Below are 12,272 nucleotides of genomic sequence, written 5' to 3' on the forward strand. Positions count from 1 at the left end.
GACGCTCTGGCTGCCACCACTGCTTGAGCTGGTCAGCAGGAAGCTGGGCCTGCCAGAAAAACAAGGGAGGGAACAAGAGAGACGCTTTTCCAATTTATCCAGCTGCCGCAGAGCCTACAGCTGATTGGCCAAAGGGAACTGATTTTAATGAGTTTATCTTCACTAGTCTGTATTAGGTGTGGTAGGCTACCTGATGCTATAACAACTGAACCTCCAAACCTCAGTGGCTTAACACAGTAAAGGTTTATTGTTGCTTAGGCAAAGTCCATTGGGTGTTCAGAGGGTGCCTTCGGTGGGCTATCCTCCAAGCGTAGATTCTGGGATCCAGCTCCTTCCCTTTAGGGGCCTCTGCTGTCCCCGGGCTTACCTTGAGGTCCTCTACTGGGACAAGCAAAGAGAGAGAATTGATTGGTCTGTTTCAGAGCCAGGCTTAAGAGTGGCAGTCTTTGCTTCCGTCATATTTTGTTGTCTAGAACTTAGTCACGTGGGAAGCTGTTTACCCTCCTGTTTTCCCTGGAGGAGGAGACACTGTGTGTGGACCTAGAGTCGTCGTGACACACGGCACTTTGACCATCTAAGCAGAGGAGGAAGAGTTGTGCCAACAAGCTCCTCTCGACTTGCCTCCCATTCTCCTTCTCTTTCTTTCCCTCTCTTCCCCCTTATCTTTTTTCTCGCTCTCATGCTGATTGTGACTGGCCAACCAGAAAACCAGTGAAACCCAACTGATAACAGGATGGATAGCCTGGCTTTCTGTGAGGCTGGACTTTAAAAATCAGAGAAGCAGCATGATGGTCTCATTCAGATTGGAGCACAAGAGCTAATCTATTGCTGATTTCTCACTTGGTAGAGTTGTTTTCAAAGAACTCTTCCTTCTCCTGCTTAGTAAGTCTAAACTCGTAAGAACGCATAGACTGCTGTAAGGTGTGGGTAGACCATTCCAATTAAATATGTAAACACATAGGTTCCCTTACTTAATCTCTTCCATTTCCAAGACTAAGACAAATCGTTTAATTCATTGACTCTTTGCACTTTCAGCGTGGCTTCCATCAGAGGGCCTCATGGTGGTTCACAAATATTTAAGTCTTTTACATTAATCCAAATGAATTTTTGAGGTAGCTGAGCCAAACATTGAACTTCTTCTGTTTATAGGAGAGAAACTGAGTCACAGAACAGAGATTTGTCTGTGGTCACTCCCAGAAGTAATCATTATTGCCAGAGGTTCCTAAGGCCTTAATCACATAATTCCCCAAATCAGATCAGAATTTGCATTGAAATCCCTTACATAACTTCTGCAAAAATTAACATATATTTATGTTTCATATATTTTAATTATGCATTTTTGAATCAATGTGACTAAAATTACAGGTATTTTGTCCTAATTCAGAAATGCTTGGGACGCGTATTTTAAAAGTTCACTCAATCAAAGGCAAGATTTTGAAAGCCCCAAGGTCATGTTAGACATCCGAGCAAGTGAGTCCTCTTGGTTTGTGAATCTAGCTTCATAATGGGCCTGTGTTCCTATGAAACAAGCCTAAACAACATGCCTGACCTTTGAGTGCAATTTACAGAGTATCAGTAAGACGTGGTGTTCTTAGTGCAAATAGCTTATGTGGGAGGCAATGATATGCTAACCAAGTTAAGTGAAAAATGACCATTTAATGCACTGTATACAGAATTGTTAAATAAAAAAGATAGACTTTTGAGTGGGCTTAAAGTGACATTTTGGGGGAGGGTTTATTGACCAGATGCAGTGAATCTGAGATCAATTAATTTTGCTTTGAAGTTTGTTCTTGATCCAGATCTTCAATAAGAAGGTAGTTTCCAAATCACTGGTCTGTGAACACTGCTTGTGATTAATTACCCTTTTATAATCTTAGGAATTCTGTTCTTTGCTATATTTTGAATAACTCAGACTCCATGGGGAGTTGTATCTTGGCTGGTATATTTGGAACTGCTAATAAACACCTACTTCCTGTTTTTCTTACTACTGTGTATAGCAAATTGTTAAATTACTTGAATTGCCATCTCTGTTTCTTGTGTGTTTAACCAGCCCTGATTTATGTTGTGGAATAATCTGCATCAAAGAGTCTTTGCCAACACATTTCTCATAGCTTCAAGATGTAAGATACTGTATCTTACTATTGCAGTATAAACTTGAAGGATGGTAGGAGAAAGTATTCCATTTCATCAGCACAGAAAAATTGGAATTTTAGTATCTTGAGCTCCAAATAACTCTTGGAAAGAAGTTAGTGTATTTTTATTTTATTTCTTTACATATATATATATATATATATATATATATTTTTTTTTTTTTTTGTGGTACGCGGGTCTCTCACTGTTGCGGCCTCTCCCGTTGCGGAGCACAGGCTCCGGACGCGCAGGCTCAGCGGCCATGGCTTACGGGCCCAGCCGCTCCGCGGCATGTGGGATCCTCCCGGACTGGGGCACGAACCCGTGTCCCCTGCATCGGCAGGCGGACTCTCAACCACTGCGCCACCAGGGAAGCCCTCTTTACATATATTTTTGAGGTCAGTAGTTTTATTCTTTTAGGAAGACATGATGGGATAGAAAACATTTTTCTGTTTTCCTTTGAGGTGTAATTTTTATTGCTACAGGCTAAGCAATGTATTCAACCAATGATAAGTGCTATGATTTAATAGTACTCATCACAGGTTTTTAATTTGCAAAGTGCTCTGGTTGCTTTTGTTGCTCATATCCACCTGGCTGTCACTGAGCCCTCTAGCTTGTGCTATGTAGGCTGCAGGTCTGTGTCAAAGTCCAAGAAGTTGCTGATTGGGGATAGATTAAGGCTTCCTGTGAAAGACCAGGTGCCTGGGGAGAACTGGCCCTGGGTCTAGCATTGGCCCCAGGAGGAGGTGACTCTCTTTGCTTTGAAAGTCCAGGCTGTTGTTGAGTGAATGATCAACAGATATTCCGTCTCCTTTGCTGACAGAAAAGTATAAAGAGTTAATGAGTTACTGGTGCCCTGGAACCTCTACCTTTTCTCTGCTCTCCCACGAGAGCCCCACCCCGTGTTTCTGGTGACCCGAGTAGGAATGGAAATGTTGAAAATGATAGGAAATATTACCCAGGAATAGCCTCCGAATTTGGCACTGCGTCAGTCACGGGGCAGGACTACCCTTAGACCTGGGCAGTCGTCCAGAACCCCTGCTTTAGATGCTGCTGCTCACACCCTTCTCTGCTTTGCCCCTAACCCATGGGGCAGGATACTTTGGGGAGTTAAGGGTATCCGCCCAGAGCTCATGCCCTACTCCTCTGTAATCCGGGTACCCAGGACTAGAGAGTCCTTGTCCAAGTGACCCCAGGCCTTCTCCCCAGGCCTCTGAAGGCCTTGTTCCTCATCCATCTTCCTGAGCAGTGGTAGGTATATGTGTGTGTGCTGGAAGAGAATTTGGACCTGAAGGATGGGGTGTCCACACACAGCCACCCCAGGCCCTCCCAATGCAGGATAGAGCTGGTGATGGGAACAGAGGAGCAGGCCAGTAACTGAGGCCTCCATTTATTTTCTTGTCCTGGCTGGGAGACGTTAGGACAGGCTTGCTGTGCAGCGTCAAAGGGAAGATGGAGCTTCAGAGCCTGCGTGGTGCTCCCCAATTTTCTTTCCTTCCTTCTTTTAAGCTCTTAACAACATTCTCGCGTTACCTCTCCCCTTGCTTCCATTGACTTCCTTCAAACCATCTTTCTAACCTCTCTTCACCGAACTCTAGACTCTCAACTTCAGTTGCCTTCTGGTTTTCTCTTCCTAGAGGTCCCATCAGCACCTTGAATGCAACATGTTCAAAACCAGAATCAAAATCAGACTCTCCCACAACCAGCTCCAGTTTTTGAGATCTCTGCTTTGTCTCATCATACCAGCATCCATGATTATTCAGGCAGCTGTATTCAGAACCAGTTTTGACTTCCTGCCCTCCTCTACTGTCCTCCTTTGATTCAAAATTAATTAACTAATTAATTCTGAATGTGAGGTGGAATACCACTGTGCAGAGCCTTTTGTTGGCTTCCCATCTCATCGCAGCACACTCCTGGGGGTTTCACGGCTGCTCACCTGAGGAGCTTTCCAACCACTCCCCTCCTCTTACTCTGTGTTCCAACCACCCTATGCCACCTGGCCAGACTGCACTCATACCAGTTCTCTGCTTAAGAGCCTTAAAAAGTTTCACGTGTTGATCAAATTTAGTAAGAACTCCTTAGCCAGTTATTTAATTCTTTTATTTTTCCATGACATACATATTCCTGTATCTCCTATCAAATCACTGTGGTCCACTAAGAACTACCGAAAATAATACCAAAAAATCTATCTTGAATTCTCAATTGTGTTAGATATTTTTTCATTTTGTAATGCATTTTTATTGTAAAATATTTCAAAACAGACAAGATTTGAGAATAATATGATGAACAGCATGTACCTACTATTCAGCCGTATCAAATCCCAACATTATGCTGCATTTGTTTCAGACTTTTTTTTAAATTTAAGAAATAAAACTTATATTGTAAAGGCTCCCGGGTACCCCCAATCCATCTCCTCCTTCCTCTTTCTCTCCCAGAGACAACCACTATTGTAAAGTCAGTGTTTCTTATTACCATACATATGTTTGAGTTACATATTTATGTATCCATAACTACATTTTATTACTTTTATTACTCTTTTATAAACTTAATATAAAAGTTATAATTTAGCAATTATTTTGCTCTGCCTATTGTTTTGCAGCCTTTCCATGTTTATTTCATTTAATGACTGTAAGTTATTTCACTGTATGAATATTCCACAATTTATTGATCCATTTCCCTTTGATGGACATTTATTTATACTGTTTCTGATACTTTTCTCTTTTTTTTAATTTTTGAATTTTATTTTATTTATACAGCAGGTTCCTATTAGGCATCCATTTTATAAACATCAGTGTATACATGTCAATCCCAATCTCCCAATTCATCCCACCACCACCACCACCCCCGCCGCTTTCCCCCGTTGGTGTCCATACGTTTGTTCTCTACATCTGTGTCTCAATTTCTGCCCTGCAAACCGATTCATCTGTACCATTTTTCTAGGTTCCACATATATGCATTAATATACGATATTTGTTTTTTTCTTTCTGACTTACTTCACTCTGTATGACAGTCTCTAGGTCCCTTCACATCTCTACAAATGACCCAGTTTCATTCCTTTTTATGGCTAATATTCCATTGTATATATGTACCACATCTTCTTTATCCATTCGTCTGTTGATGGGCATCTAGGTTGCTTCCATGACCTGGCTATTGTAAATAGTGCTGCAGTGAACGTTGAGGTGCATGTGTCTTTTTGAATTATGGTTTTCTCTGAGTATATGCCCAGTAGTGGGATTGCTGGGTCATATGGTAATTCTATTTTTAGTTTTTTAAGGAACCTCCATACTGTTCTCCATAGTGACTGTATCAATTTACCTTCCCACCAACAGTGCAAGAGGGTTCCCTTTTCTCCACACCATCTCCAGCATTTGTTGTTTGTAGATTTTCTGATGATGCCCATTCTAACTGGTGTGAGGTGATACCTCATTGTAGTTTTGATTTGCATTTCTCTAATAATTAGTGATGTTGAGCAGCTTTTCATGTGCTTTTTGACCATCTGTATGTCTTCTTTGGAGAAATGTCCATTTAGGTCTTCTGCCCATTTTTTGATTGGGTTGTTTTTTTTTTAATATTGAGCTGCATGAGCTGTTTATATATTTTGGAGATTAATTCTTTGTCCGTTGATCCGTTTGCAAATATTTTCTCCCATTCTGAGGGTTGTCTTTTGGTCTTGTTTATGGTTTCCTTTGCTGTGCAAAAGCTTTTAAGTTTCATTAGGTCCCATTTGTTTATTTTTGTTTTTATTTCCATTACTCTAGGAGGTGGATCAAAAAAGATCTTGCTGTGATTTATGTCAAAGAGTGTTCTTCCTGTGTTTTCCTCTAAAGGTTTTATAGTGTCCAGTGTTACATTTAGGTCTCTAATCCATTTTGAGTTTCTTTTTGTGTATGGTGTTAGGGAGTGTTCTAATTTCATTCTTTTACATGTAGCTGTCCAGTTTTCCCAGCACCACTTATTGAAGAGGCTGTCTTTTCTCCATTGTATATCTTTGCCTCCTTTGTCATAGATTAGTTGACCATAGGTGCGTGGGTTTATCTCTGGGCTTTCTATCCTGTCCCGTTGATCTATATTTCTGTTTTTGTGCCAGTACCATATTGTCTTGATTAGAAATAAAAGGAATACAAATGGGAAAAGAAGAAGTAAAACTGTCACTGTTTGCAGATGACATGATACTATACATAGAGAATCCTAAAGATGCTACCAGAAAACGACCAAAGCTAATCAATGAATTTGGTAAAGTTGCAGGATACAAAATTAATGCACAGAAATCTCTGGCATTCCTATACACTAATGATGAAAAATCTGAAAGAGATATTAAGGAAACAGTCCCATTTACCATTGCAACAAAAAGAATAAAATACCTAGGAATAAACCTACCTAGGGAGACAAAAGACCTGTATGCAGAAAACTATAAGACACTGTTGTAAGACTTTAAAGATGATACCAACAGATGGAGAGATCTACCAAGTTCTTGGATTGGAAGAATCAACATTGTGAAAATGACTCTACTACCCAAAGCAATCTACAGATTCAGTGCAATCCCTGTCACACTACCAATGGCATTTTTTACAGAACTAGAACAAAAAATCTTAAAATTTGTACAGAGACAGAAAAGACCCTGAATAGCCAAAGCAGTCTTGAGGGAAAAAAACGGAGCTGGAGGAATCAGAATCCCTGACTTCAGAGTATAGTATAATCCTTTGCTCTTATAAACAGTAAGTACGTGCCTTGTTGTATTGCCTCCTCACACGTAAGTGTGAGAGTTTCTCTAGGGTTTATACCTAAAAGTGGAATTTCAGAGTTACCAGTGTGCCTATCTTTACTTGCTAAAGTGCTCTGCAAATTTTCCTGCTGGTGTGTGTGTGTGTGTGTGTGTGTGTGTGTGTGTGTGTGTGTGTGTGTGTGTGTGTGTGTGTGTGTGTGTGTGTGTGTGTGTGTGTGTGTATTCCCACTTCTCCACACTCTCAGTCACAGTTGTGATCATCAGACTTCTAAAATTTTGTGAATACAGTTGGTGAAATTGGATCTCATTGCTTTAATTTGCATTTCTCTGATTTTCAGTAGAGAAGGCTTTGCTAGGTAAGCTGCATGAAATACAAGCATGGTAGATCCATGAAGGAGCCATACATTTGACAGTCCAAAAAGAAAGACCTCTGTATAGCAAAAGATAACCATAGAATTAAAAGACAAGACATACACAGGAAGAATGGATATGCAATGCAGATGACTAACATGAAATTAGTATCCAGAATAGGTCAGGGAACTCTTGTAAAGTTGAAAACAAGACAACCTAATAGAAAATGAACAGACGTTATGAACAGACAGTACTCAACAGAAGAAATCTCACACCTTGCTGGAGTTCAGTAAATGTTTGCTGGTAATTAAATGACTAGAAGGAGTGGCTGAAGCAGATCTCTGCAGATGTCGTGTCTTTAGCGGGTTCCTGGGACTCAGACCCTGAGACGGAGGTTTGTGTGGGGGAAGTTTAATGGGATGTGATCTCATGAGGGGATTAGGAAAGCAGGATTGGACAGAGTGAGAAGTGGATTTGGGAACTCTGGAGGAGGTTGGCCCTTCACAGGGATCCTAAACTGAGGCGAGGGGCTGGGCCTTCTTGTCCTTGCATCCATCAGTTACTGGTTACAGGTGTCCCTGGGGAGAGGAAGTAACCATTGGCGGGACAGATCCCTTTGGCAGAGGGGACGTCCAAGGGGAGACTCAGCTGTGAGCCATCGGTAGCCTGTGCTCCTGGCAGCTGTGGGAAGGAGACAGGAGCTGGGTGGGACACACCACAGCGTCCACTTCATCCACTATGAAGACCCAGGGAACTAATCCAAGTTCCTCTCAGGATTCAGAATACTGGCCTTGGAGTCAGAGAGCCCTGGGATTGAATCCCAGATCCACTGCTTACCCAGATAGGTAACCTTGGGCAAGTTACCTGGTGTCGGTCTCAGTCATAATTTTCTTTCCACAAATATCGAGTACCTGAGAGTACCTACCTTGAGGTTGCTGTGAGGGTTAAGTGATTGAATACTCACAGAGAGCATAACACAGTTCCTGGCACACATTTAATGCTTGATAAATAATGACTATTATTTTTTTATTATTAATACTTGTGGGGAAGAGTCTGCGTTTCTTTTGCTCGGTCAGCGGAGTACAGCAAGAAACTCTCTTGGAATGTGCTTCCGTGGCTTTCTTAGATAAATGGAATACTCGTGAGGTTAGTGGGATTTACAGCAGGCTTGTTCTCTAGTCTAAGCCAGTAATGCCTTCGCTGTTTAATAAAACATTTCCTGGTTTCATATTTAAAACTCCACTGACTTCCTACTCCTCCAGGCCAATTGTTATTTTTCTCTTTCTATTTTCATGGGACTTAATTCCTATAACCAAATGGAACCTCTCAAGCAAGAGAAACTATTCCAATGCCCCATCTCCACCTTGACTTTGTCAGGTCACGGTGGCAAGTAGCTTTGGACACTGGAAAATTCTTTCTTTGTTAGAATTGGGTAGAATCAAATAACTTTTAGAGCCAGAAGGAATCATAGACCTTGACGATTATCAAGGGTAACAGGTTTTTGTTTTTGTTTTTTTTAAAGTAGTGGGGATCTGCCTCCTCCCACGGCCTGCCACCCCTTTTATAAGTGAAATCTTATGCAGCAGCCTCTTATTTGGAGCAAGAAAACACAGACCGGCTGTGGTTGGAGACTAGAGGTCACCTTCTCTATCTGCTCTTTGCAGTTCACCTTTGAATATCGCTGTCCCTGATGTATCTCTTGTTTTCAAACGTTTAAAAAAAATCACTGGTGTCATGTAACAAATTCGTTGTAAAGATGAAGAAATGCCTGGTTTTCTTCCCTCCTCACTGGCTGTCTTCTTCTCAGTCTCCTTTGCTGGCTTCTCTTTTTCTACCCCTGGCACTCCTCAGGACTCTGTTCTTGGCCCTTTCTTCTTTCTACAGTCACATCTTTGATGATTCTTTTCGGTCTCACGGCTTTCAATTCCATCTGTATGCTATCGCTTCCCAAATTTGTATCTCTAGCCCAGGTCTCTTTCTTGAACTTCAGACATATTTCCAACTGCCTAATTGACACCTTTCTTGAATATCTAATAGCTCAAAATGAACATATGCCCCAAACAGGGCTCCCGGCCCTTCCTCCTCCATCTTATTTAATGGGAGCTCTGTCCTTCAGTTGCTCCATCCCCCAAATCTTAAGAGTGATCCTTGACACCTCACTCGCTTATGGTCCACGTCTAATCCATCAGGAAATCCTGCGATCTCCTCTTTCAAAATATATTCGAATCAGATCACTTCTTCATTGCTATTAACCTATCATACCATCATCATTTCTCATCTAGATTTTGAAATAGTATAGCCTCTGAATTGGGGTGATAATATAATTTATTATCCAAACTGGGACACTTTCAAGACTCAGAAAGGAGAGGCATTAATAATAGTATTGAGACACATGGCTCAGGATTGCTATGGGCCAACGGGATGTACGGTCACCCTCCTCTTAACTCATTTTCCTGTCTCTACACTTGCTACCTTGAAGTCGAATCCTCATATATCAGCCAAGATGTCCCTGTTCAAATCTAACTTTAGATCAGATCGTACTCTACTAACCCCTTTACTGGGCTTCATTTCATGCAAAATGAAAGCCAGCGTCCTTCCAAGGCCCTGCACCATCTGCTCCCCCGTTGCCCTCCAACCATAATTCCTATTGCTCTCCTCCTCTGCCTCTCCCTCCAGCAACGTCTTTGCTGTTTTTCGATCATACCAGGCATGCAGCCACCTCAGGACCTTTGTATTGGCTGTTTCTCAGTCTGAAATGCCCTTCCTCTAGACATTGCGTATCCCTTATCTCCTTCAGTTGTCACTTGGTCATTTAGACCTACAGTTACCATGTTATTTTAAATTATAACCACCCTCTTCTACTCCCCCTTTCCCTTTGCTTTATTTTTTTCAAAGAATTCCTCTAATATTTTATGTAATTTACTTATTATATTTATTTTCTGTCCTGGCTAATAGACTGTAAGCTTGATGTGGACAGGGAATTCTTTTTTGCTTGGTTTCTGCTGCACCTCCTGAGCCTAGAACAGGGCCTGGCACATAGTTGGAACTCAGAAGATATTTGTTGATAACTGAGTGAAGAAGCCAAAAACTTCAGAAGGTTAAAGAGCTTCCTTCAATCACTAGATGAGCTTGTGAAAAGTCTGAATCTAGAGCCGGAGTCCCTGACTTCCCATCTCGAGGGGTTTGGGTGGGATTGTAGAACTACAACATGCGATGAGATAACAGACCAAACTAATAATTGTTCAGCTGAGCTCTGCTCTAACTGGGTGCTCTATCTTGTTCAGATCTGGATGTCATTTCTGGAATCTGGATACCAGAAATGACGTTGGATGTGGATTAGAAAAATTCAGGAAGAACTAATTCTTAATAGAAGTAATTCTTAGTTTTGAGGGGAGTGATGTGAAAGAAAACAAATGAAATCCTATTCAGAGGATGATCTGTGAAGGATTTCTGCCTCGATCCTATGGAACTAGAGATGAAAGTAGCAGTTTTTGTGGTGACTGCCTCTGAAGACAGAATAGTTCGAAGAAATTGGCTCTGTTTAAGGAGGAGAATGGGAGCCTGGAGGCTGGGTTCTGTGACTGCTTGGAAATCTGGAAATCTAGGGCTCTCTGTAGTTATACTTCCACAGCCTCTGTTTCTTTGAAAATATAAATCTTGTCTTCCTGCAAATAGTAGGGTGATGAGTGAGTCAGATTTTCAGTATTAATATGAGAATTGCTGCTGGTAATGTGTGACTTCTTCTACTTCTTAGGCCTGAAATGTCCTCCCTGCACTCTTTCCTAGTTCCTTCCAAATAAGAATCCAAAGTTTAATTATTTTCCATAGTTTGAAATATTCACATGTTGCTTTGTATGGTCTATGTTGTTTTCAAAATGTTATTAAACTATTTTCATGAAAGTCTGTCTTGTATCTCCAGTTAAATTTAAAGTCTTCTGCACGTAGAGGATGGATGCCTCTGTACCATTTTTTTTTTTAAGTTTCTCTTAAAGTTATTTATCTCATAAGGGCTGATGAAGGGAATGAGAAGACCTTGATTCCACTTTCAGTTTTACCTTTACTACCTATATAATCTCTCTGAAATTCAGTTTTCTCCTCTGTAAAATGGGAACAATAATAATCATAAAAACTTCAGTGGGCGGGGTAGAGGATCAACTAACTAATATAGGTATTAGTATCCACTGGGTTGCCTCTCTGGGACCCACACTTTTGGGGTAATTGTCTCCTCCACTGCCTGGCCCGCTCCCATCCTCATGGTTATGATGGCTGGGCTCTTACAAGCCATGGTTGAGTAACATGACCCAGCCTCCTACCCCAGGTGATTGACAAAGGATGCCTGGGCATCTGACCAAGTAGGCCCTTTAAACTTGCAGTTAAGACCACAAAATTCCAGTTTCATCTGGCCATCCTTTTAAACAAAGAAGAGACAAACTCAGAAGGTTTTGACTGGCGACATGTTTTTCAACCATGCAGTCGAATCAGAGAAAGTAGCACTGCAGTTAGAAAAAAGACAAAAGAAAGAGAGGATTTGGGGGCTTTCCTGGACTAGGGCATCCCATTTCCTCATTCTTGGGACCCAGCTGCATTCCCGCCCTGAGTTCAGTGAGATACTCTGGTATGCACATAATCAATTATTATCATTATCATTTGCTTTATTTAGTTTGAGTTGGTTTCCGTTACAACCAAAAGCAAGGCTGGTTAATGCATTATATATGAAAATGATTTGTAAATCACATATAATCGATAATTACTGAGTAACTTCTTTGTTTACTGTGTTCCATAGTCTCCTCTTATGCTTGAGCCCTAATGGCAGCAGCAATGTGTTAAGATTTTGAGGTGAATCAACACCTTAATCTCCACTTCCATCCCCAGCACACACCGAGGCATCTTCTGTTGCCAGCAGTGACCCTATATCCAGTGTACTATATCAGGCTGATACAGCTGTTCTCTGGGCAAGAAAGGAATCGAGACTTTTGCGGTAGCAAGCTTAGATTGGGTCAAGGAAGAAAGAATGCATAGACCCTGAGAATGATTGCTTCAACACAAAGTTTCCTAGAGCAATAATTCT

This window comes from Stenella coeruleoalba (assembly GCF_951394435.1).
Source record: "Stenella coeruleoalba genome assembly, chromosome: 2".
NCBI classification, from domain to species: domain Eukaryota; kingdom Metazoa; phylum Chordata; class Mammalia; order Artiodactyla; family Delphinidae; genus Stenella; species Stenella coeruleoalba.